The 27609-nt window shown below is 42.2% G+C and overlaps 1 long non-coding RNA gene across 1 annotated transcript; it reads right to left on the bottom strand.

Annotated features, from left to right (window-relative positions):
* Window positions 1-237: 237 nt before the first annotated feature.
* On the bottom strand, window positions 238-2870 carry LOC113573840. Its single transcript, XR_003410247.2, has 3 exons — window positions 2742-2870; window positions 2414-2591; window positions 238-419 (listed from the first exon to the last, which is right to left on the bottom strand). It is a non-coding gene; the product is annotated as an uncharacterized LOC113573840 (long non-coding RNA).
* Between the last annotated feature and the right edge of the window lie 24739 nt (window positions 2871-27609).

The following is a 27609-nucleotide window of genomic DNA, read 5'->3' as shown; positions in this document are numbered from 1 at the left end:
GTGCTTAGTGTTTGTGCTGCCATAATTACTGCCTCTGTGCTGTCCTTCAGTCAGGATATAAAACACACAAAAAAATTGTACTTTAATAACTTCTTTATTATGCAGCCAGGCCTACTTATCCTACTCATTCTGGATTGGTACAAATGAATGGTGTTTCCTGTAGCCTAGCCTGTCTGGTGGTATGCAGGCCCCTGACATGACAGGGGAGCGCCGTGGTGAGAGTGGCAGCTGCCACACTCTGGCTGCCCCGCCGCAGACCTAACAGAGCTCCTGTGTCACCTCGGCTGAACTGCAGCAACCTGGCCAGGTCTCTGCCTCAGCGCAGACCCTGAAGCAGGAGGGTGGGTGAGAGCCATCTGACTGACGTGTACAGACACCGAGGTTGTCGAAAGAGCAGGCCAAGGAGGCAGCCGCTGGCGCTAAAGGAGAAATGAAGCAGAAAATTAGAGTGAAAGCACGTGGACATTTCTCTCCTTCCACGGTTCTGGAGGGTGCCCTGCGTTCCAGTCAGGCTCGAAGCCGCAGGCAGATCAGGCAAGCCACTGCAGGGAAAAGGAGGTGAGAGAGATGATGTTGACAGAACCCAGGGAGAGTGATTGTGCATTGTCTATTTTCTTTCAAGTGAAAATAATGTTCAGTGTTTAGTTTGCTGTAGTAAATGAGTGACAAACACAAACCCACGTTACTGCTACAGCGATGTACATAGAGATTGATGTAAATACAAAGTAGCGACAATGACACTAACAGATGTTTAAAGTAGCCAGACAGACATGTATCATTCAACCCAGCACAGGTGTGTGCTATTCTAGGTGGGTGTGGTTACAATAACAACTGTGAGTCCCCTTGCACCTTTGTACCAGTCAAAGGTTTGGACACACTTACTGGTTGTTTATTTTTACTATTTTATTTTCTAAATTTTGTTAATAAGGGGGGGGGGGGTATCAAACAAAAGAAATAACAAATATGTGATTATGCAGTGATAAACAAATACGGAAAATTCTGAAATTATTTTCTGAAACTATTAGCATCTAAACTTGTGTGTGAGTGTGTGTGTGTGTGTGTGTGTGTGTGTGTGTGTGTGTGTGTGTGTGTGTGTGTGTGTTTTGAAAATAATTCATATATATGCTAACACCTTTCCCACATACACTGAATGGCTACGTTACATCTGCCCTTTCAAAATTGGAACTGCCCTGTATGGCAATTAGACACGTGACCCTGGAGTGCAGCATAAAATCAGGTGAGCAAGTTTTCCGTGGATCAGTTTCTGTGTGAATCTACATTAAAATGGGAAAATGGAGCATTTTGTGGAATGTTGAATGACTTTAAATGAGGCATGCTCATCACTGCTAGACTAGCCAGTCAGAGGAGGATGTCAAGAATCGTTCTGACAAACAGACATCGCACAGTCAAGCACATTGCAGCCAATGCTGGTGCTCCAACTAATGTGGCTAAATGGACAACTTGTCATTCTTTAGCATGGATGGGCTATAACAGCAGAGGACCAGTTTGAGTGCCATTGCTGTCTAAGGGAAACGAAAAAAGGCAAGACTCCAGTGGGCAAAAAAGTGGAAAAATTGGATCACTGAGCAGTGAAGTAACATTGCCTGGTCAGATGAATCCAGATTTCTGTTGCACCATGCCGAAGGGAAGGTCAGATTTTGGCACAGATTTTGGCTGCATGAATTGATGAGTCCTTCATGTTAGGTGTCAGCCTGGGTACTCAGATACCTGAAGATGGACATATGGACAGTAGGGCTTACCTAAGCAAGTTCATCCCTTTATGGCAGCTGTTTGCTCTATGGTAGAAGGACACTTTCAGCAGGACAGTGCTCCATGCCAGAGGGGTCATATAGTCATGTATTAGTTCCAGGAACATGACAGCGAGTTTTTCTTACTTCCCTGGCACAGTCCCCAGATCTTAATCCTATAGAGCATCTCTGGGATGAGATAGAATGGGTGTTCAGAGCATGTCAATACCTCTATCTAACTTGCAGCAACTGGGAGAATCTGTCCTGTCCACATGGGCCAAAATTCCTGCAGAAAAATTTCAATACCTAGTGAAATCTATGCCACAATTAATTGCTGTGGTTCTGAAGGCCAAAGGATGTCCAGTGTAATACTAGATGTGTGCCTCTAATAAAGTGGCCAGTCTATATATATTCAGTCTATATATTCCTGATGTGAGATGGTATATGATCAGTGTATATTGTTTCATTAACAATGCAACATTTGGGACCTGTGTTGTGGTTTTACAACTGACACAACCCAACTTAAACAATGTGTGTGAACCAAACCAAGTAGCTCATCATGCACAGTATAGATGCAGTTATTTATTTTTGACAGGTTATCCTTACACACAGTCCTAGCCAAATGTCAACATTTAAAAGTTGCTGTGTGTTAGTGCGGTTCTTACCTTCCTCCAATGTATGACAACCATTAGAAAATTCCTCTATTTTTTTAACGGTGTCACCCGCAATCCCGGCTCTATCTTGCGAATCCAAAAATCCATAATCCGCTTATTACAAAACCTTGTGTGGCGATAAGGTGGAAATTTCCATTTCTCTACCACCTGTATGTCTCTCACTGAACAACTGTTGGGGAAGAACAAAATAATGAGACATCTCACTCAGAGAGAGAGAGACGTGTACTTCTCACTCAGAAAGAGAGGCGCACTTCTTCCATTCACACAGATAAAACAGGCAAACCAGTGTCTCGACCAATTAATTACTGCTTCACCCTACCAAAGAACGTGTAGGAATCAGATCAAGCATGGGTGATGGCATTGGAAGTCAGAAGGCAATATCCACGGCTTTATCGCTAACCTAAACCTTTAGTTTCCTTCCACACAACTACATACTACCGCTCATCTGCGGGTGTAAGATTCTGCTGGGCAATATATTTCAATAGGCTCTTATTATAGAGAGATGTCTCTCCAAGAAAGCTAAAAATAAGTTGGTTGATGTTGTTTTTAATGTTCAAGTTCAAGTTCAAGTTCAAGTTTGGTTTATTCGTCACATACATAGTCATACACAATATAACTCGCAGTGAAATGGTGGTGGTTTCTTTTTTTATTTAGATCTTGTGAACAGGAGACCTATGCAATAGCATTCCACGCGAATGAGAAAAGGGACAATCTGCCACCTTGCAGTTACCATCACCTTGATAATTATTGACAGCCTTTTTGTTATCACCCATATGGAGCCTGTTCTAAAATTACCCCCACTAATTTAACTTTCACATTGTGCCACATTAAATGGCATACAGCCTTAGCAAAACCTACAGAGACTGATATCAGCAAACCTGGGCCATTACTCATACTTCTCTACATGTCCTTCTTATCATATTAACATCATCCACATTAACCACAATTGCTGATGTCAGATACCGAAACATCGACTTTTCGTTATATTTGTAATGCATTAGTAAGTAAAAAAGCACAGGACTAAAGCCAGATTGCCTATAAGCATGACACTCTTTTTATCCAATGTGTGTTGAGTGCTAGGTTTGCTGGACCAACTCTCTCACCTAAGTAGCAGTGCATCTATTTAAAACTTGATAGGCCTCCCTGATCTGATCACCTCCCTTTCAAAATGCAGAACATTCTGCTCTCTGCGTATTGACTGCAAGGGATGGCAGACAACAGTAATCCCCTAAATCTTCTACCCCTTTACATAACCACAAAAATAGTTCGTATGAAAAAGTTCATGTGTCACCTATTTATTGTTGAATGTTAAAGGATGGGTATGGAGGCACATTATGGTTCACTGGATATTGAAAAGAGGATAAGAGACAAAGAGGAAGGAAAAAAAATGTCAATAGCAATTTCATTCAGCTTCAGGACAGCAAAGCAAAGGAGAAAAGAAAGCTTTCTGTCTTCTTCTTCTTCTTTGGCTGCTTCTTCTTTTTAACTGCCTCATTTCTCTCTAATCACGGGCTGCCTTTTAAATGGCCTCATCCTGTCAGATCAATCTCCATCTGCCCCCACATTATCTCTCGCCTTCTCCCGGACAATGAGGCTTGCCGCTCCAGCAGCTAACGAGCACAGAGCTGCAGGGTGGTGGGCCGCACCCTGCTCGTCTGCAGCAGGTGCTGAAAGGAGCCTCGTTTCATCCGAATCGGCAGCGGCTCAAGAGGCATCGCTGCCTCCTGGGCATCGCCGCTTATATGACGAGTTTGAAGTTGCTTCTACAGTAGCACGTCATGTGCAATATCCATGGTCATATCCACGTCAATCTAGGCCAGTATGAACAGGCAGTATCTCGGTGCCTCAGCTACCAGTAAAGAGGCAAGGACTACAGTGCAGTGGCTATGTATTTAAACACTAGTGCAAATCAAATCAAAATCAAAATCAAAATTAATTTATATAGCGCTTCTTACAACAGACGTCAGAAAGCGGCTTTACAAATGTCCAAGTCCAAGCCCCCAGTGAGCAAGCCAAGGGTGACAGTGGCAAGAAAAAACTGCCTAGAGCATGAGGAAGAAACCTTGAGAGGAACCAAAACTCAAAGGGGGGCCCAACCTCCTCTGGCCGACGGTCATCACAGTAATAACAATTTTTAAGAGAAAAAAAATAAAATAAATAATAATAAAAAATAATAATAATTAATGTTCAGTCAGGTTTTCTAGAAGTCCGAGTCTTGTCTCGATGGTGTGCAGGTGTCCGAAACCCATCCCACAACAGAACATCCATCAAGGCCAACGGAGAAGTAGTTGGCTGGGTTTGAGGTGTGGTGGGCTACAGCAGGGGACATCATCAGGGGGTGGTGGGAATAGCCATGGCAGCTGAGACGGGTTGAGGCTCAGTAACATCATGCTCTCAGTCATCAAACTTGAGTGACAAAAGAGAAGTGAAGCGTCAGCATCATAACATCCCAGTTTACCATCTCTCAATGCCCATGGACCCCAGACCTACACCTTTACCTAAGATGGGAAGTAGATAATAAAATGCCTGACTGTACAAATAGGTTTTCAGCCTAGCCTTAAATATTGAGACAATATTAAATATTGTCTGAGTCTCAAACATTTACAGGAAGGTTATTCCATAGTGTGGGAGCTTTAATGTTGGTTCTGTACTCCAGTGTATTGAACATAAGATTACAAAGTGCAATGTCAGCTTTAATTTTTGAGGGTGTCATGGAATGCCCCCCCCCCCCCCCCACGAGTCATGTGGTACAGCCTGCCGCATGCAGGGGGGTTCACATTTGTTTGTAGCCACACCCTCCGTAAGGGCGCACACCTTCACAGGGTTTTTGTTGTTAAGTGTCAGTGTGCACCTCATCGTTGGTCATTGCTATTGTCACTGTTAGTGTTTGTGTAGAATGTCAGTATATGGCTAGTGCTAGGGTTATTGTGTGTATAGTCTCTGTTAAATGTTCTAGTCATCGTTGTTAGCGTTAAATGTATTCACGTTCACTGTTAAAGTTATGTGTGAGTGCCACCACTGTCTTCTGTGTTTTATGTCATTAAATGTTTCACCAAATCGAGGGAGTCTGTGCATCCTGCTCTGCACCCTGCAGCACTTGGGCCAACGTTACAGTATGTGCATCTGTGTTTACAGTTCTTTTTATGTATTGCATCATTTAGGGTCTCCACAGTAATTAGACAAATCAAACAATCTTAATGAATGTCTGATTAATGCAGTGGCAGGGATGCCAAGGGCTGCCAGCGCCTAAAAAAAAAAAACTATAAAAAATGTTTGTCTTTGTGACCTTTCGAATTAGTCGCCATCAAGGGTATTTGCTGGAAATCCAGGGGATGATAGCTCTTTACATTATAATACCATAGTGTAAATACACTATAATTAAAGTCTAATAATAATTAAGTAAGAATATGTAACAACACAGTGATATGCAACCAGTCAATGTGTTGTTACTCAGCATATTACAGTGAAATTTGTGGTATAGTTGCACTGTTGCAATTGTGGTGCAATGTGACTCAGGGATCTCAGGGAAATAAAAATAGACCAATCAAATGCCTTAATAAACAAACCACTGTCTTTACTTATGGGTACGGATGTTTTAGTCATTTATTATCCTCCATCTAAATCTGATTCATTTAATGTTATTTACCATTTAATGTAGAGTATCTGAGTATCTTAGTGATTCATGATCCAGCTTGTATGTTCTTACAAAACACATCTGCACAGTGCACACTGCATGTACACTTTAGTACTTCTGCACTGTAATTATTTAGTTAGGCCTCATCAACTTTTAAAATATGTTTCATTGCCACAGGTTGTTCTCTACATTTATGAAAAGGGAAGTGTTTAAATAACACAAAGATTCAGAATTTGATTAGGCTTAACACAGCTGATGCTTATCAATTACAATGTGCTTTCAATACCCATCTCTCAGATCAGATCAGGATCTCTATCTGATCTCAGATCAGATCTCTATTAGTGGTATGTTTAAGGTCATTGTCCCACTCCATTTTCTGAGAGGTCACAATGCTTCAGTGTTCTTCACAATTCATCCCGCAACTGCCACCGATAGTCACATCATCAGTAAACGCAATTCAGCCAATTTGCCTGCAAGCTATGCATCGTCTTACACGCATGAACCGGCATGCTTTGAACCATGAACAGTAACCCTCTTTTTTTAAACATCAAATAACAACTCTGTTAACTGGCCCACACTCCACCAAGAGCATAATACACTGCGCTGGGTCTTCTTGGCTCGGCCATGTTCTAATCCTTCCTCAGCTACAACACTAATGCTACCAGCTCTACTAGCTCGTCTCTGTTAAGGATCCTCGAGGCACACATGTCCATAAATAGCTCAGTTACACAAGCCAGCCACTAGAAGGAATGCTCTGAAATACATACAGCCCTTTCTTTAAATAAAGAAATCACGTGTTTTGCTTTTATTACGAGCAATTGCAGGGACATGTGCACTTCACATGCTGAATAACAATATGTCATTCGGACAGTCCATTTCATTAACTTGCCCTTCAGTACTTTTCATCATCCAAAAAAAAAAAAGCGTTCTTATGCCAGATGTTATATTGTATTCTGTTCGCAACGTGTGTTCATATATCCATCTCTCTCTCTCTCTCTCTCTCTCTCTCTCTCTCTCTCTCTCTCTCCCTCTCCATCTCTCTCTCTCTCCCTCTCTCTCCATCTCTCTCTCTCTCCATCTCTCTCTCTCTCTCTCTCTCTCTCCATCTCTCTCTCTCTCCATCTCTCTCTCTCTCTCTCTCTCTCTTTCTTTTTCTTTCTCTCTCTTTCCCCAGACAGTAAATATAAATTAAAAAGTGATCTTCTTCCAGGCTGGTTAAATAAAGCAACAAACATTCATATTTTCTGCAGTAAAGCAGCACAAAGAAACTTCTCTGGATTCCTAATTTTCTTGGGGGAGCGGCGGATTCAGCCATTTATCCTGGCAAAGCTGGCCGCTGATCGTCTGCCTGTTCCTTGACAAAAGAGGTGTAATGAATCACAGAGAGTGTGGGGAGGAAGTCGAGGTGGACTAGAAGGTAACTGTTGTCACTGCATGTGTGCTCACCTCAGATGACAGACCCACACACACACACACACACACACACACACACACAGAGTACATGCCCTTTGACTCTGCACACTGCATGGCACCTGTATAGGCCAAAAAAGCTCTCCTCCCGTCTCTCGGAAAAGGGAAATAAGCTGCGTGAAGGAGAAGGGAGGCTGATTGAAAGAGGTGGAGAAGAACTTGCATGAGGTCACCATCCATCATTGCTTTTAATCAAGCCCACGGGTCTCCATGGTAACCACATCTCACAGGTTCACAGGTACAGCTTTGGGGGAGAGACAAGGTGCTGCTGGACAGATGGGAGAGGGAGCAAACAGAGCACGAAAAACAAGTTTATTTTTAGGACACTCGGCGCACATGTCCAAATAGAGGACACAACCTTGTGTAATGACTGAGACTCAGAAGTTTGAAGGATCCATTTGCAAATAGTTTAATACAGCAAAAGACACAGGGCAGTACAAAAAACAAAATCAAGAGCAAAAAAAGGTCCAATCCAAGATCGTTCCCAAAAATCAAGCAAAGTTCTAAAAAAAAAAAAGGCAAAAGAGCGAACATTCCAACAGTCAGTCAAAATAGTCTATGAGGATGGCTGCTCGGAAGAGGAAGCAGTGAAACATGGATGGTGGATGAAATGTGATGAGGGCAATCTCTGCCCCAGAGCATATGAAGGCCAGTCTCTGGTCATCTGCTTGGATTTTCTGCTCCAGACTGCCCTCTGCTGGTGCACCAGAATCCTCCCAAGTTTGTTCACTTTGTTTAAACCAGGGACTTCAGAGAGTTCACTGGGCAAGAGGAAGAGAGGTGGCTGATATCCAAGGTTGCACAGAGTGCTTTGGCTGCTTCTATGGCTGTGGGTAGTTTGGGGAGTCTGCATCCCTTGGACAAATGGTCAATAACCACCAGGATAGTATTTTTTCCTTGAGAGAGGGGTAGGTCTGCTATGAAATCCACAGCTATATGTGACCATGGAAGATGAGAGATTAAGCATGGTTGCAGTAAGCCAGATAGAACTTGATAGGAGGACTTGCTCTGTGCACATACAGTACAGTTAATGGCAAACTCTGAGACATTATTGGGGAGAGAGGGCCACCGATATTTGTGACTTACCTGTATGAGGGTTCTTTAGATACTAGGATGTTCAGAGCTGAGTAACGAATGTGTCCACTGGAGGTAATGGAACATACATTTTCTCTTGGGCGCAGTCTTCCAGAGGTGGGTCAGAGGAAGGGGCTTGTTCCATTTGATTTGTAATGTCCCATTTCATGGGGGCCACAATGCCTGAAAGGGATATTATGGTTTTACTAGACTCAGGGGCGTTGACAGGATCAGGAATGCATGCATTAGGAGTGCATATGTCTTGGTGTTTTTAGAACCTAATTGAACGTGAGTGTGTAATTAAACCTTGTGAAGAACAGAGCCCAACATGATTGTCAGGAATTCAGACACTTTGCTGCTTTGATATACACTAAATTCTTGTGATCTGTGAGTACGAGAAAAGGGTGATGGGGCTCCTCTAGGCAGTACTGCCATTCCTCCAAGGCCACTTTAATGGCTAACAACTTTTTCTCCAATTTCGTTAATGCTTTCTATGGGAGTGAGTTTCCAGGAATAAAAAGCACAAGCATAGTTTTAACAGGCATACCATGGTACTGGGAGAGAATTGCTTCACTATCAATCTCTGGTCCACCTCTACCACAAGCAATGACACCGTGAGGGTCAGGAACTTTCAAAATAGGGATGGTAGTTTATTAAGCCTTCAGAGGTATCTTGGACTGCTGTGTTCCAAGCCAGGATTTGAGGTTTTTCTTTGAGCAGAGAAGTGAACGGAACCATTTCAGATGAAATTCCTTGTGGTGGGGTAACAATCTCGAGCAGAAGCGAAGAGAAGGTTCACCACAAGGAGACGGTGAAGACACCTCCCAGTAAGTACCAGTGAGTTTATTCAAGGTGTGCAAAAATCAAGAACATTTTGTACTTACACCATGGCAAGCAAGTTTTAAAAGTACACAATAAGAGTTGTGACTCCTACTGACATCCTCAGTCAATCTCAGTCAGTCATTAGAAAACAAACAAGGCTTCAAACTACCTTGTCTCTGAGCTGTGAAGCCACACAGATATGCACCATACATTCAGCTTCCCACTCAAGCTGAAGAACCGCCATTATCTCCCAACACCATCATTATAAACCCTAAGCTCTTCTCATTGTTAGCCTGGGATCTTTTTTTTCAATAAATTGGATGTATTTATTGGATGTATTCCACCATAATACTGGATTCAGCAATGGAAAGGGGTAAGCCCGCGTCTTGTGGGCCGTGGTACCTCATGTCTATTTAATTGTGCAGCTTGGGCTTTGCTAAAGATAATGTATAAGTCTTTGTACTCAGGGGGTAAGATGAGCTGTGTTTAGGCATTATGGCTTTTAATACTAGTGGTCAAACAGTATGGCTATGCAGTGTGAGTGTGTCATGTTTTCCCTTCATGCTTTGTTTCCTGTTGAGGCTTCACTTGTTTCTAGTCTCCACCCCTCATTAGTTTCACCTGTTCCTCATTTCCCTCTCATTAGCCTGTGTATTCAAATCCTTTGTTTCCTCTCCTGAGTGCTGGTCATTGCACTAACACTGTGTTATATGTACTGTATTGTTGCTTGTTTAATTTTTAGTGTGTTCTGTGTTTATTTCACTGCGATAGTCTGTTTCTGTTCTCGTTTTTTGTTTTTTTTTTGCCATGTTTAGTTTTCATGTTTTGCTTTCCTTTCCTAAACCTAGTAATGTATTGCAGTTGTCTCTCTGTTAAGGGATCTTCTGGTTATTCAATCATGGTTCTTCCATCATGAATCCTCCAGACCTCACCCACTCACCCAATGCCACACCCATATCCAGTCCTCAGTGACAGAGCTGATCTAGCTCATCAGAGTACTGATGAGCCTCACCTAGTCTTCATTAATTCCCCTCCTGTAAAACTTCCTATTTATTCTATTCTCAATCTCAACCTCATTGCAAAGTACTACCACTGTTATGTTGCTTACAGAGCCTTTATTCTGGTCGTTTGCCGTGCTGGTTGCCAAACGTTGCCTGTATTCTATACCCTGCCTCTCACCTAGCCCTTTCTGTTAGATTCCCTTTTGGTTGCCAAACTCTGCCTGTTTTCCAGACCCTGCCCCTTGAATAACCCTCGGATACCTCCTGGACTCCAGCTTCCTGGTGCCACTTTGGATTGTACGAACTATGAGAAGGAACTCGCCCTCACTGTACCCAGCTGAGAGAAGTCGGGCTTTAAGCCAGACTCCCAAGTGCTCCGTGCCCTGCTTGGTGTGGAAAATAAAACCTCTTGCAATTGGCTTCCCACTGCCTTGACTGCTTACATCTTCTCAGTGTTTGTGTCCATCCTCCAGTGTGTGACAATAGGTGCTCCATTTTGTTAAGATCACCTGTGGTTCCAGAAAGGGCAGGGTTATGTTTGGTCAACCATGTGAATCCTAGTAATACTGAATTTTCAGGGGAATTGACAAAAAATTGATTCTGTATGAAAAATACCTATAGTGAGTGTAAGTGGAACTTCTTTAATAGTACCGGTACCAATAGGCTGACTGAATATGCAGTTTATACAAAGTGATATTTTGCAGGGGGTACTGGAATAGATGCAGCCTGAATCAAAGCTTTGTCTGTAAAATTCCTGTCAGCTACAGAATCAATTAAGGCTGAAACAATAATAAAGGGAAGAACAACATATCAGTTTAGGAGCAAGTGAATGTGCAAGTCTCTACTGTAGGAAACATGTTGATACTCACTCTTAACAAATTAAGGATCCTCTGAAGGGCCCTATACTCACTGATAATGCAACACAGGTCTGGATTCTATAAAACTGGACATTCTCCAGTTGAACAAGAATTGTTCAAGGTAAGGGACTGCCTTTACAAGCCATTTCTGATTTCAAATGTATCGTTGAGACTTTGGCAGTAGATGGTAGTGCTTTAATCATGCCGTCTTTTAGCAGTCAATTTTTAAAAAGTAAGCAAGTGCTCTGCTGCTGTTATTTCCCCCTAATTGAGCTGCAACCTCACCAAGGTCAATTCCAGGTCAATTCCAGGTCAAGAGTAATCAACAACGTCCTTGAAATGGCATACAAAGACAGCATAAGTGTGAGTTCCATAGGGCTGTGTGATTAAGATAGCTGTAGCCCACTGAAGAGCTTTTCCAGTGAGCAGTATGATAATAAGCATGATTTTTGTAGCATCAGAAGAGAAAGTGGTGGGCATTAGGCTGAAATACAATGAGCAGTGTAGCAAAAAGCCTTGATAGAGACCCGGTGAGCCATCATAATTATCTAGTGTAGCAAGACATGCCAGAGTGACCGAGGATTGTTCGAGCATTCATGGGGGTTGAGGAGGTGGTGTGTAAACTGGCACCATTGGGGTGAATTTGTTGGTTAGACCACTGATGGTGTGAACAAGATCTTCTACCACCAGGCTGAGATGTTGGATATTTTGTTCATGAGTGCCAAAGCTGCATGTAGCTCCCAAAAACTTTTTGGATCTGCTTGGAGTGAAGAATTCTGTAATGACTATGACTCCATGAGCCATGAAGCATCCATTTGCAAGTACTTTAATATAGCACAAGACACAGGCAGTCCAATAACAAAATTCAAAAAGAACTAAGATCATTCTTCAAAATCAAGAAAGGTTGGTGGCCAGAGGAGTGATTGATGACACCTTCACAAGCTCATGCTGTATAAAACTTTGGCCTAAGTTTCCACACAGAGTATCTCAACTCCAGATTTAAACTGTACATTGCTATTGTCATAGATATGTGTAATAGTGCCATTTCATACTGTTTATGATTTATAACACTGGTACCTGTGAGACTACTGCACCTAAAATTGACTTAGTTTTACCACCTGGAATGAATCATTGCACCAACACTGTGCTTATGCAGCAGTTTCTAAACAGTTAAATCACAATTAAACCCAATAAACAAGGTTATCTTGGTAAGTGGCTCAGAGGTTTGAAAGGTTGATAAGTAACAAAAAGAACTCTGAAGTAAGAAGTCCTTTGAACTTTACCAGTGAAATGCATTGAGTTGCTTCTTACAATCACTATTTTTCATATCCAGATTTATTAACAAGTAGAAATTGTCATTCGATTGCCTCCTTATTGAGAAATATAACAGACCAGATTTCCATGCTCCTTTTTTTTCTTAATGGAAAGTTTTAATGTGTGATATCCAGTTTACAAAAGCAGAAAAAACCCTGTCTGGGTTGGTAGATGACTTGGGGGGGAAAGCCTATAATGCTGTGGATTCAAGCTATGATTTATTCCTATACTCAAATAGGCGCTGCATCACTCAGTGAGGTGATGATTCTTCCCCAAGGGCAGTGGGCAAGTGTAGGCCGAGGTGCTGATGCGTGACCTATAGGAACAGAGTACATCCACTCCAGAGATCCTGACACCACAACCCTGTCCCTGCTGACCAAGCAGTGCTGTCCAGCTCCGCACCAAAGGCTGAGCTGCTAATACAGGGTGAACAACTCATGACATATTCATGTTGAGGAGGAATTAGTGTCGTTTTTTTTCGGCGGTGCAGGGGGTTGCCCTGGAACATACAACTCGACTGGAAAATATATGGCCCAGTGTACAATTCCACCCACCTTAATGTCTATTGAAACTACTCATAAACCAATGTGACATTTAAAATAAAAGAAATCAAAAGAAAATCTGTTGTGAACCTTATTTATGTAGTACTATTGACTCATTTCAAGTAGTACAGTATCCAATACAAGGCCAGCATCACTGTATGTGTACTGACCACTGGCAGGTGTCGTTAGCATGTATGTCCACTCACATACATCTGGGGACAAACAACATGCATTCATAGGCCAACTCTTGACTTAATTGCTTTAGGTGAACTGTGCTGCAAAGTCAATGCTTTTAGGTCTGTGAGAACACCGCAAAAAAAAAAAAAAAAAGAGTATCTGTCTAATTGCAGCTTGAAAGAAATGGGTTTTAGAAAGGTCCCGCGAATCCTGACCTACTTCCTGTCCATTTGATCAGCACAAAGAAGCACTTTCGGGGATTTTTATCCGTGTAGCTCCCAGACAAATTGGACAGTAAACTGAGCAGGATCGGCTATGATGGACGACTGTAATTTCGCCTGCTTTTCTCATTGCTGTGAGAGTGATAAGTGAGATCCGCTGAGGCCTGAGCACAGATAAAGCTGTGCCAAAAGCTATCGGCCGACGGCGACATGTCTGCAGCACCTGCAGTCGTGCTGCATTGAGAGTGGAACCAAGTGGGTTAGGCTTCCTCCAACATTTACAACCTTCTGTGAAGTGAATACAGCTCACTGAAGGCAAGAGTACATAAGCACAAACATTATTTCAGAGGACCTGGGATTGCTTGTCAATTTATTGCAGGAGGTCAGAATTGCAAGCTGAACTGTTCTGTGCTTAAAATTGCAAAATGATTGCAGTCTTCCTTTAGCTCCTGGAAAGCAGCTGGACCCACTCCAAGCATTGGTAGATTAATAAAAAAATCCAGCCCGATTGGAGATATATTTTTTTAGCAAAGAAGGCATCTGTTGCAGTTGTGTTACATGAATCTTTACACATGTTCCCAGCATGACAGAGCTCAATCAATGCACAGACCAACTCTGCTGAGCAGCACAAGGGAGGCTGGGGGTGGAGCACTATCACGGCCAATCGTTCCTCTCCCGCTCAACCGTGAGTCGAGATGCGCTGATCGTCTTTAAATGCCACAGTCAGAGAGATCCACAGTCATTACAGAGGCATTGATCAGCAGTCTGAAGCGCCTGGCCCTGTGCAGCAAAACTGTCTGAAATAATTATATGCCTTTGCTGCTCTACCCCTCCCTCCCAAGACTACTCATACTGGTAGAAATTAAAAGTATGCAAAATGTGGTGGAGTCTGTGGATTTAAATATTTGTCTACAGTACTATGTCACATTTGGTATGATTTAAAACACATTAAGGTTTTACTGAAAGTGATTCATATCTGTCATTTAATTAGTGATTTATATATAATGTTTAAAAAAGGATTTTCAGGAAATTCTTAATTTTTTATGACAGCACTATAAAGACATACTGTCGGTATGGCTGTCTGTTGGTTTATTCATTTGGTTTTTTTGTTGGGGGGCGAGGTTCTCCCTTCTTTTTACATACATATTTACTTTTGTATACCTTTGGCAAAATTGCATGATCACAGTCATGTCAATAAAGCATTATAAATGAATTAAATGAAAAATGAAATCATATCTGTTCATAGAGAATGAATGTAAACAATTTGCCTGCCAAACATACAAACTGCATTCAGAAGCTGCCAATTCCAGGGACTATGTGAAACCCTAGGCTCTAGGCAATATCACTGAGTACGATTTAATCTGAAGTGAAGTATTCTCTGTTGGGTATGAAATTTCACACATTTAACTGCTCAAACATTCCTGTGAACATAGCCCAGTTTTACAAATGCTATTTTGAAGTACAAGACCAAAAATTAACAGCAACAAACTCCCAAAGAAAGTCTCTAGAGTCATATCTCAGGACCTCTTGTGTTGGATTCAGCATTAACTGAATAGCTTGCTTATTTGGTTTTAGTTCCACGTGGCCAGATGAAGTCAAAATCAAACACTATACACCTGTCCACCAGACTGAACACAAAAACACAAAGGATAAGTCTTCAGCACCCACCACAAGTGGCATACAGCTGTAATTTTAGATAAAATTTTCTCAATACAATGCCCTTTAAATTAATTTTATACTAGTTAATTTTTTTCCTGCTCTGAAGGGAAGTTAGTATATGCTATAAAATTAGCTGACACGCTAGTGGCTGAAGAGGAGAGGTCCTGGAATGTGTCATGCACCCGTGAACTTCGAATGAACCACGGTGACCTGCAGACCAGAGGGTGCTTAAACAAAAAAAACTTCCCAGTGAATGTTGACTTCCTATCAACATCAAAATTTGTGTTTAAAGTGCACTGCATGCCATCAAAGGAAACATTTGAATCTTTCCTGTTTGCAAAACGGTGGCTATTTCTGTTGTTGTCCTTAAACGGCTCGCCGGCTAGGCAAAGCATGTGGATTTGATCCGGGTGGCCTGACCTGCCTGAGTGTTGAGCTGGCAGTGTGTTTCACCATTTGGTGGTCTAGCTAAAGGGAGGACGGGCCCTTGCTTATCCTGTCACTCACGCATGACTCGCTTATGCCTCTCACAGTGCAAAGGAGATGAGAGCCTTCTCGTGATCATTACCAGACGTTCCGTATGTATTGGTAAGAGGTGATAATGTTCTCTTTGAACTTTTGCTTCATGTCTGTGTCTATAGGGATGGGGAATAATACTGCCAATTCACCTGCCCTGAGGAGGGAGGAAAAAGCTCTTGTAAATCAATGCAGTGACACCACCGTGCTTAAGGGATTATGTAAACAGAATGGATGGGGTTCTGGGGAAGAACGTTAAAGGCTATGATCACATTTGGAAAAAACAAAATACAAATATGTGGTCCAAGGCTGTGACGGTAGTCTCTTTACATTCCATAACCAAATCCAATTAGAGCCCTAAATGTTACATTGTGTTAACGTGATTGTATATGGGCAATTGGTCATTTTATTAATGGTCCCTCTGTGTAATTTGATTTAGAAATGTAATTGCATAAATGCATGCATGACAGATGTTTTGGTTTCCCTGAATGGACAAGCATCTCTCTCTTTCTCTCTCTCTCTCTCTCTCTCTCTCTCTCTCTTTCTCTCTCCCTCTTTCTCTTTCTCTCTCCCTCTTTCTTTCTCTGTCTCTGTGTGCGTGTGGGGTGGGGTGGGGGGCAGAAAGTATAAGCGAGCAGAATTCAAGTCTCCTCTACCCTAGACACCCAGCAGTAACCTTGGACAGGAGCAGTGAGCACTGTTTTAATCTTCAAGGGTAATTTCAGCCCCAATATAGCCCACCAGTAGAATGCTGTCCTGGGGGAAAATTTGGCCTGGTTTAACGTGGACATAGATTTTCTCACCTGACAAGAAACCTAGGATGTCATGTATAGGTAAGATAAGAAAAGATGTATTGCTCTGTCTAGTGCAAGCTAACTTAACGGTTGTTTTCTTTTTTTCCCATTCTTTTGGGGCAGGGGGCACACTGTTTGAAGTACCAAGCTGCAGTTTATATTCATACTGGAAAGCTAAACTAGATATACTAACTTGACCTATTCTCTCTGATCAGAAGGTCAGTCTCATACATTGGATGAAGTTTGAGAAATTCTCCTGCTTACATCTAACAACCGTCAAAGTTTTGCAGAGTGGTACGAAAAACTGCCCCTCTCACATAAGGGGTCCTTTAGCTTACTCCACGACATGTCGGGTACAGCCGTGTTAATACTGAGCATGCTCTGTGTCTCACTCCTGATGCACTCCTGCAAGCACTCCATGGCAGCCAGTCCTTCGCATGGACATCAGAGGTGGGCCGGTGCTCCTTCAAGATGTCTGCTTAGGCCTCCCCACACTCCTACTGCAACCAAGGTGGGCTACTGTAGAGAGGAATATGGACGGCTTTGGAAATGAATGCTAAGCACACAATCAGAAACCTCCTGCAGCTAAAGGGGAGATGCACAATCAACCGATAGCTGGGCCTATAGGCAAACGCGCTGTTCAAGGTTACTCTTCTTCTTTCACCACACATTGCCTGGGCTAACATCAAAGCAGACTATGCATCAGGGAAACTTTTAAAAGCATATCATGATAAATACCAGAGGTTCTAAGTAGTCTGTCCCTATCCCCTTGCTGCCGCCTAGGTCCAACAGGCCGGCTCCTCTTTCAGTACGCTTCCCTTAATGTCTCGCATGTCTCCTTATACTTTTATGTAAAGGAAACTGCGCACACTGAATTCATTTCTGTCCCAATTTCGCAACCAGACTCACCACTTCATGTTCCCCCCAAGCAACCATGTCCTCGGGTCTGCTGTCGTCGATTTCTGTTGCTTTGTTCAGGCAGCGCAGCTTAAATGTGTCTCTAGGGCCTTGGCTATTGGACTTTATGACTGCTTTCAGGAAATAAACCCGCTGAAGTCCCGTAATTAGGTGCAATCTTTAGCATTACCTTGAGGAAGCCGGCGCAGCTCTTTGTCTCCTCCTATTGAGCTCATATGGAGCGCTGAAGACGACGGTTACCAATTTGCCAGAAAGCCAATACTGCGAACGTTAATCGCACACATGCGCAGGCTAAAAGAGAGACCCTCCGAGGGCTCTCTGCAGTGCTTTCACCCAAGGAAACAGTCTACCTGTTCAGCAACATGGAAACATACAGCTCTGAAAGATGAACAGAGGTGCAGTGGGACTAAGGAAGAGGAGAAAAGGGAGGAGTGAACATTTATATATATATATATATATATATATATATATATATATATATATATATATATATATATATATATATATAAATATATATAAATATATATATATATATATATATATATATATATATATATATATATATATATATATATATATATATATCTCTCGGACCGAGTTATGTTCACAGATTGTTGTAGATTTGAGTCTGAAGCCGTGAGCACTCATGATCGATGGGAAAAAAAAGTTAGCTAGTGTAATGAAAATAGCGAGACCGCGGCCCATAACTCTGGCAGCAATAATACTGATAGATAGTGACCGCCTATACGTTTTAATGCTCACATCCAGCTCAGTACACATCTCGCACACGCACCGGGGCTTCACTTTACATATCATTATTTATTAGGAACATTACAGGCCCAAAAGGCGAATGAAGACAGATTGGCGGACGTTAAAGAGAGAGGCAGCAGAATTGAGCGATACTAATGTTCGCACGGTTGCTCTACCAACGGTTGCTCGGTGCTTCTGTAATGCTTTCGATGACCGCCGCTTCGTTTTAGAATTCGCTGCGCAAAATCTCAGGACGAGAAAATAATTTCTCAATTTTCACTTCAAACGTCAGAAAATAATGACCACTATCAACAATATTGCCCATGCTTATAGCCAAAGTGTTCACTGGGAAAGAAAAGTACTGCTGTTTGAAGGTGACTTCTTAACGCCCATTTGAGAGGGATTTGAATAACGGATTTATTATAACTGCAGTAATTTCTCTTCTCAAAAAAGAGAACAATTCTAATCCATTTTCCTGCACTTTCTAATCCTCTTTTATTTCTAAACATCTCCAAGACTTACTTTTTCTCCCTAAAACTGCAAGCACTTATGTAAGTGTGCCTAAAGACATTTATAAAACCTTTTCTATAAATCCCTAGCCAAGTAGCCTGTGAGAACTTTTTGCTTTAATATAGATTTGTCCACAGCTCCTACTCATTGTGACACTCAGACACCCCAAGACAGTGTGATTGATGATTCGAGCAATAATGAGCAAGCCTGCATGTTGTAACACACCACTTCATAAGATCCAGCATGGACAATTTCATACAAATGGAAGGAAACAGAAAACCGCCGTTCAGTGCACAACGGTCCAGCGGTCCTGTGGCATCCTGGAGAACTCATTACACATCCCCTATGACCAGATCTGATGGACCTGGTGAACCATAAAACCATGCTATGCATCTTAGAATGGTGAAAAAATCTATTCTGACGTCTTGTTCCTAGTCATAATGACATCAGTTTTATGTCATTAGGACAATAAATTATATTGGCTGACACTGTCATGCTCATACAACAGGGTAAACTGGACATTTAAAATACAGTTTAACATAATGTATATATTAAATAAAGTTTATTACGAGCACAGATAACATAGCTGTACCTACTGTCAAAACACCTACACTCTAAACTCTAGCAATGATGAGAAGAGTAAGTTACTCAGACCTTTAGGTACATCCTCTACCTAATATAATGTGTCAGTATTACAGTCGGAACATGTTGGAGGAGATGAAACGAGCCTCAGCAAAAGTGCCATGAGAATAAATTATGTGAGGATGTCAACTTGTTTACACTTTTAGTGAATTAAGTGAATAATTCTCCTGCCAACTTGTTCAATAAAGGCATCTCAAAATCGGCTAAACGTGCCCCCTGTGAGTTCAAAGTCAAAACAGCATCACGCACATGCCGACAGGTGGTGGGGAGAATTTGCATTAATTGCAGTGAACCAGTGCGAGCACGAAGGAGCAGGCGTTTTGTTGCTGGAAGGTGAAAACTGACACTTTGTCTGTTTCATTTGACACTCATGAACGTGCGTTCCATGGGTGGTACACACACACACACACCCGCGCACGTACACGTACACACGAGGGACCCTATTATCTGACTCTTTTCTTAGCAGCGAGATTGAAAACAGAAGTAGGTTTCATTGGCCAGCTGTAAGGACCCTCCTGGAGGGCAAAACGACACCTGTCTGTCTGCATCTCTCCCACATTCCCACCAGCCCACTCAGCCAGTGCTGTCAGCTGCAGGCGCTTAATTGACAGGCTCTGCCACATTATCTCACCTTTCTCTCCGGAGTGGGCTACATTTATAGCCTTCCTCAGTAGGGTTTTTAATAGAGGACACACAAACACAGAGGTGAACCTGCACCGATCACGAACAATGCAAACACTACAGATTAGGACCAGTGTGACTGCCACTCCTGAGACAAACTGTCATGTGCTGTCATGCAGCACTGGGGTCTGGAAAGGTGTCTGCAGGAGGCGGAGCTAGGGGCGGGGCATAGAGGGAGCGAGAGAGAGAGAGAGAGAGAGAGAGAGGATGGGAGTTAATTACCGCAGCTTTGCAGAGCGTGCCGAGCTTTTAAAAGCTCATCATCCCCACTAATGCTTATTAACCACCACGAACGTGCCTTTAAAGAGAAGGAGGGGAGAAAAGCATCACCAATAGCTGGCTCGCCATGGCTCGTGAGAGAAGCGTCCCAGGATGCTCGTTGTTGTCTGCTGCCTCCCGCCTCCTCCTTTCAAGCCTCCTTTATAGACCTGCACAGAGAGATTAATGGCGGAGGATGTGCCAGGAGGGTTCCAGTCTCGCGGAACCTTCGCTCATGAAAATAACGCTGATGACAGCAGAGTGACCTTCACAGGGAAAAGTCCAAGCATCGGAATGCAGGAGTAATAGTGCATGAAAAGATGCCACTGCATATAATGTATACTATGTGGTGTGCAGAATATGATGACAGATAACCTATGAAGAATAAGACAACATGAATAGAATGAACGGTAAAGAAGACTAAGGCGAGACTCTTTACTGCTATGCTCGCAATTCTACGTGAATGTTGACCTGTTTTCTTCTACCGGCTGAGGTAGAGATTAGCTCAGATTTAATTTAGAGTGCAAATCTGAAAACTGGACATGTCGATGCAAACATGCCCACGCACACACAACGCTGCCTCTCTCTCTGGTGTGCGCATTAGCTGCGTCCTTGTTCAGGGCTTTATCGGCATGTGCAGCTCTGTGGAGCAGATCCAGGGAGAGGTGTGCATTGGGCCACTGATAACCAACAGCAGATAGTCCGGGCCTCACCAGGCTGCCTGGATTAACCCTGCAAGAGTTTCCGCTAATCACAGATCAGTCCCAGGCCAGTGAGCAAGGCTTGCACTGTCAAACCGTCCCATCTCTCTCTCTCTCTCTCTCTCTCTCTCTCTTTCTCTCTCTCTCCATCACATACACACACCATTTATTTTCTTCCCATTTCCATTACATCCTCTTTCTGTAGGGAATCACTATCACCACCATGCTGTGTGTCAAAAGCTACTAAAAAACCAAAGACAAATTATTTGTAGAAGTAGTGTGCATAGACATTCCTGGCCAGTAAAGCCTGATTCCAATCATGTGGTAGAGGCAACAACCCAAGCCACAGTATACAGTCTTATGGGAAGAGGTTTCCAAGTCAAGACCATTTATAGTTGCCTGTTTGAGACAGCCATCTAATCATTTGAGCAGATTCATTCAAGCTTGGCATATTGCTACAAAATAATAAATACAAATAATCAGTGTAATCTGCTTTGCAATGCCCAGCTGTAATTATTCAAGACTTCAAAAGTTTGTTCATTTGTATAGCACATTTAAAAACAACCATGGTTGACCGAAGCGCTTTACATTCAGTAAAATAAACATGTGACATGAGGGATAAAATTTGGACTGAAGCACATATACATAAGGCAAAAAGCTGCTAAAGTTTCTAAACAACATTGCACAAATGGCCAGAAATGCCAGCAAGAAAAGATATGTTTCTAAGCGGATCTAATGAGCAGAGGAAGCAACCACAGAGAAGATCGTGGAACAGACAAGAGCCATTTCTCAGAAGATCTAAGAGACCTGACTGTTGTATGCTGAGAGAGAAGATCAGATATATGGGGTGGTGCTAACCTATAAAGGGCTTTAAAAATAAACAAAAAAGAGCTTCAATTCGGAATTTTACAGGTAACCGATGAAGTGAAGCAAGCGTAGGAGAGGAGTACAGGAGCCCAACCTTGCATGCGGTGCATGTGTCCCCAGAAAGTTCATCCTGAAATCGCTGTGATGTCAACATAGCATAATTATTCTAGTGCACACACAGAGAAAAAAACAAAAAAACAAATCCTGCCTCATCACTGAGTTACAATGTGGAACAATTATTTAGTCTATGTTTTGAGGAGTGGGACAAAAATGCAATACACTGAAATTGTTCTTGGTGAGTGGATAATCTAGAACTGACATGCATCCCACATACAAATGCTCCGAATAGTGGCACCGCTCTGTAGCCCAACAGACAAGAACCGCTTATCTTTGAGTTCTGCTATAAATTCCTAGAATTTTTCCTATTCTAAAGCTAATTACAACTTCACTTTTGCAGTGCTACTGCAATACATTTCACAGGTCAGAAAAGGGAGACTTTCCACATCACCAGAGGTACATAATGGAAAATGTGTCTTCTGGAGAATTCTGGCCAAAGATTAACATTTACATGTGATTTATTTGAAGTACTAACCATCAAAACCTTTTAAATGGAGAAAGTCACATATCAACCTGATGCTACTATGCTAATGCTAACGACCTTAGAGCGATGCTTGGCATGTCTAATAATTTAAGTATTTGCTAATTTGCTATAATTACGTGATCAGAGGCGGGTAGTAACGCACCACATTTACTGTTACATTTATTTAAGTAACTTTTTAACAAATTATACTTTTACAAATTATACATTTGTTTTGGAAGAGGGTACTTTATACTCATACTCGAGTACCTTTGCGAGGTCAAAAATGTACTTTTACACCGTTATATTCATCAACGCTCCTCCCGTTACATTTAAAAATAATTTTTACATTTTGCACATCTCCACCTGTCAAGTCTGGGAGGGTTAGTGAAATCCATAAAGGTGATCATTGAGTGCCGGCGCTTTGCTTCAGTAAGTTAGACAACTGGACAGTAGACCGACATGATGAACATATTCTGATCTGGGACTCGAATAACAATTATGAAAAGTGGCTGTCAATATATATATATATATATTTTTCTTTAAAGCTCACATATATGTGTGTGTGTGAAACCGGTGCTCTCTCCTCGGGTGCAGTATTTATATGAAAGTAAAGTTTGGTCCAATACCAGCAATATTCTGCGAAAAAGAAATGACTAGCTAGCTACGTAGCTATAAACTACAAGCACCAGAAAAATAAATGCAGCATTTATTATTGATTTAATATATTTAGCTATATTTCTTTCAAACACATACTAGGTTAGGTAACGTAGGATATCTAGCTATCTTGACTAATCGATGGCCTAATTGCAAGTTAAATATAACGAACAGTAAAACGTCGATTAAGTTACCTTTTGCAAGACCTCGGGATATTCCCACCGATGTGATGCTTGTGGTTTATGTTATATGCACGTGAAAACCTCATCTTAAACATAACCAACTATCTAAGTAGGACAAAGACTCAGAGCAAAGAAAAACAGCTGTTTGTTATGTATTTTTGCATGCTAAATCCAAATGTTTTCACAAATTTTTCCATTCTAGTTACATCTCCGAAAGCGCGTTTAGCTCTCTACTTAGAACAAAGAGTTTACAATCGTAAATTATATTATACTGACATATCAATTGTACTCACATATCTACGGAAGCCCTAAAAGGCCATGTATTTGCATCTTTTTTTACTGTTTTAACTTGATGACGCACATACTAGCACAAACTAACACACACACACACACACACACGGGGAATTTTATATCCAAAAGTCCCCACTCGCCCTCCTCCAGGCGGTCTCTCTTTTTTTCCTTCAAGTTCGGGTCCTCTACCAAAGCCCTGGGAGCTTTAGTATCTTAGCTGTTCCCAGGACTGCACTGTTCTGGATGGAGATTTCAGATGTTGTTCCTAGGATCTGCTGGAGACATTCTCCCAGTTTGGAGGTCACAGCCCATAGTGCTCCTATTATTGTTGGAACCACTGTTGCGTTCACCCCCATCTATTCCAGTTCTTCTCTCAGCCCTTGGTATTTCTCAAGCTTTCTGTGTTTATTATTCTTGATGTTGCTATCAATTGGGATTGCCACATCTGTCCCTATAGCCCTCTTCTGCTGTTTAGCTACCACTGCTATATCCAGTTGTTTAGACATTAACATTTTGTCTGCCTGTCTGTCTGGAATTCCCACAGGATCTTAGCTTGGTCATTCTCCACTAACTTCGGGGGTGTATCCCACTTTGACCTTGGAACCTCCAGCCGCTACTCAGCACAGATGTTTCTGTATACTATGCCAGCCACTTGGTTATGGCATTATTCCATGTACGCTCTACTAGCTAGCGTCTTGCACCCCATTATTATGTGCTGGATTGTCTCAGGGGCGTTTTTGCACAGCCTTCATTTGGGGTCCTGTGTGGTGTGGTAGGTCCCAACCTCTATTGATCATGTATTCAGAGCTTGTACCTGTACTGCCATTATTAGTGCCTCCATGCTGTCTTCCAGTTCAGCCTTTTCCAGCCATTGGTAGGATTTTTCCATATCAGCCACGTCCACTATTTGCTTTTGGAACATACTGTGCAGGGGTTTATCCTCCCATGATGGTTCCTGCTCCTCCTCATTCCCATCCTCCTCCTCAGGTTTCCACTGTCTGAGGTACTCACCAAGCACTTCATCGCTTGGTGTCATCTTCATGGCAGACTCCAGAATCTTGGATGTTTCACCCTGGATGTTTCAACCTATTGCTCACTAATCCTCGGCCCCCACTCCTTCCACTTTTTTATTATTAGGAAGAGATTAAGGCACATTCATATTTCATAGCATCTCTGATTTTTGTGTGTATATGTATATATATATGTTTGTAATGACATATGCTAAAATATCAAAATAAACGTACTTCTTCTGATGCTAAATCACTGACTGGTCTAAATAAGGAGCTTAACTCTCAAGTCTACAGCCTCAGTCTGTTATATCAGTTTTATTATATTAGCCTGCATAACTACAATGGAAACTGACATATAACTGTGAGTGGGCAATAAGTTGCCCCTTTTCCCCCCATCACTTCAGCAATTTATCATCAAAATCAAAATCAGTATTTTTAGACTATTTCATCTACTCAACAGATAAGGACAAGAATCAGTAGATTGGCTTAGTTTCTGTATCAACATGTTTGGTCACTTTCTTGGGTGATTTTACTGCTTAAAAAGCTGCCACTTCATAGCCTGACAAGGGACAACTCACTGCTGATTCCACAATACATATACAATCAGAGGAAAGGCATCAGTGGCATCTGATGGGAAACCACAAATTAAATCCACGATATTCTTAAAACCTCCTGAAGTAGACCATCATGTACCTGCATCACATAAAAACGTGATGCAGCGTAGGCATACAAAGGAGCTGAGCCAACTGTGAAGGGATCGTTTTTATGTCCCGCCAGGCTACAGTAGACTGCTGCAGGAGCATGCTTTAAGATGTCTGCCACACGCCAGCTCACTGCACTGGGCCTGTTTTAGGTTCCTCATTATTAAGAAATCAATAAAGGGTGTGGGAAAGGCTTGGGTTTTATATCATCCCCATATCCATTTCTACTCGGTGTGCAAGGCGAGGGAAACTGCTGACCCAACACAAAACCACTCATAATTTCCCAGAATCTACTTTACTCCTCCTCCTCTTCTTTTTTAAGACATTCCTAAAGATGAAGGGTGACCACGACTGCATAGGCCAGCACAGTGCATGCCATTTCCACTCTGATGTCTGTTTGATGAGCAGGCGTCACTAATCAGCAGATGATTCTAAATTTAACTTCTCCCCGGACGCCTGGTTATTGTAATGGTGGTAATATGAGCATGTTCTGGACTGACCAGCGAGAACCAGCACTGCAGCACGAGGCTCTCAGAAGCTGCCTTGCATTCAGTAAGGAACAAAGTGAGGAGTTCAGAAGTGAAGACATACGAGAAAGTTACACAGCAAGGCTCTGCAGCAGCTGGACTGAAATGATGTTATTGGTAAAAGACCATCTCCATTTAAGCTCCATTAAACTAGTGTACAAGTGTGTGCATGTGTGTATATGTGTGTTTGTATGCATGCGTGAGTTGTGTGGGTGGGTTATATGCATGAAAACCGGAAAAACTATGCAATTGTGAGTCAGACGTAAGTAGCAGTGTGAATGGCTCCCCAGGGATCTACAAAGATAAGACACTTTGCTCAACAACCAATTAAAACCAGCCAGCCAATGTCAACCAGAGTCTGTGGATCATTTCCTTTTCGGATGTCATCTGTGTCATTAATGGCATTCCCCCATCTCCCCAACCCCCAAGCAACCACTATTACTGTGCAACTTGGCCCCATCATAGCTAGCGTGACAGCCCACCACAAATTCTTTAAGACTGCTCATTAGAAACATGCATGTTGACAGCTGGTGGGGGAGCAGGTTACATCTGCATGGGGCATGGGGGAATTGTTCCTGTATCCTGTGCCTAAACTGTGCAAAATCACCAGCTTCAACCAAACTCCTGCTTGGAGTACAAATAGGGAAATCATAAGCTTACCTGCTGTTTAACAATTGGAGATGTAATTTTAAAAAGGGAATTTTAAAAAGTTACAGTAACCCAGCTATTAGGTTGTGAAATTATTTTAATGAATGACTGAAAATAGATCTCCTATTTTGCTTAAAGAAGAGAAAATATAATGAACACAGGGACAAATACTGCTCCTCAGGAGGTTTTTTAGAGTTCCAATGGACTGTAAACCTCCTGCTTGCCTGTGGAATGGGGCAAAAAAGTTCACATTTCAGTTTACACAACAGAAGAAACTGGCACCAAGAAACTGCGCCATCAACCAAAGCAAATGAGAAACAACACGGGGGGGGGGGGGGGGGGGGGGGGGGTTGGTTTTCAGCCTGTGCACAAAACCATGACATGTAATCTAAAATGAGGGTGTTACTAGAACCTTGTGCTGGAGTCGGACATTTAAAACATAAAACTACTGCAGCTCTGTCTGGGTGTGGAATTCACAGATGCTGTGGTGTCTAATTCTTAGTCACATAAGCTACCTGGAGTGTTGCACTGGTCCCGATGCCAACTGAAATCCCTCTTGTAATGCCACTGTGCCCAGCTGCAGAGACAGTCCAGCGAGGCACAGCAATGCCATGCTCAGAGTGGCCTGCTCTCATACAGCTCAGAAAGCATGCAATAGACTTGAAGAAAACATACTACTTAACTATTTCTGTTCCAAACAACCTGTGAAAACTCACACATTAAAAAGGCAATCTGCTAAAATCTGTGGAGGCGGTTAAAAAAAATAAATTAAAGAAAGAATTTAAATAAATAAATAAACATTGTTTACTGTTAGCGATAACCACTTGTGCTTGCCCCTGAGATAAATGGAGGCGATATTCTGTCCACTGCCAACAGTCTCATAAAGTCTTCAGACTAAAAAAGATACAGATTCTCTCCCTGACTACCAGGGCCCACAGGAGAAACGCTCTTTAGCAGTTCACATTTACCATATGCTTAGCATATGGTTAACCATTAGAAGAGGGTGTGTATTTTACTAACAATGCTGACACCATATTAAATAAGGAAGTTAAGAGTTTTCTCTGTACTAAAATAATCACATGACTGAGCCACGAGAATGAACACTAAAGAAGCATTCCTACTGCAACGAAAGAACACCTTTGTCATCATGTCCGCCTTCTCAAGTGAAACGGTGAGCACTTCCCTG

The sequence above is a fragment of the Electrophorus electricus genome, chromosome 5, assembly GCF_013358815.1.
Source record: "Electrophorus electricus isolate fEleEle1 chromosome 5, fEleEle1.pri, whole genome shotgun sequence".
Lineage (NCBI taxonomy): Eukaryota > Metazoa > Chordata > Actinopteri > Gymnotiformes > Gymnotidae > Electrophorus > Electrophorus electricus.
The sequence above is the reverse complement of the archived record's forward strand: the minus strand, read 5'-3'. Positions and strand labels throughout refer to the sequence as shown.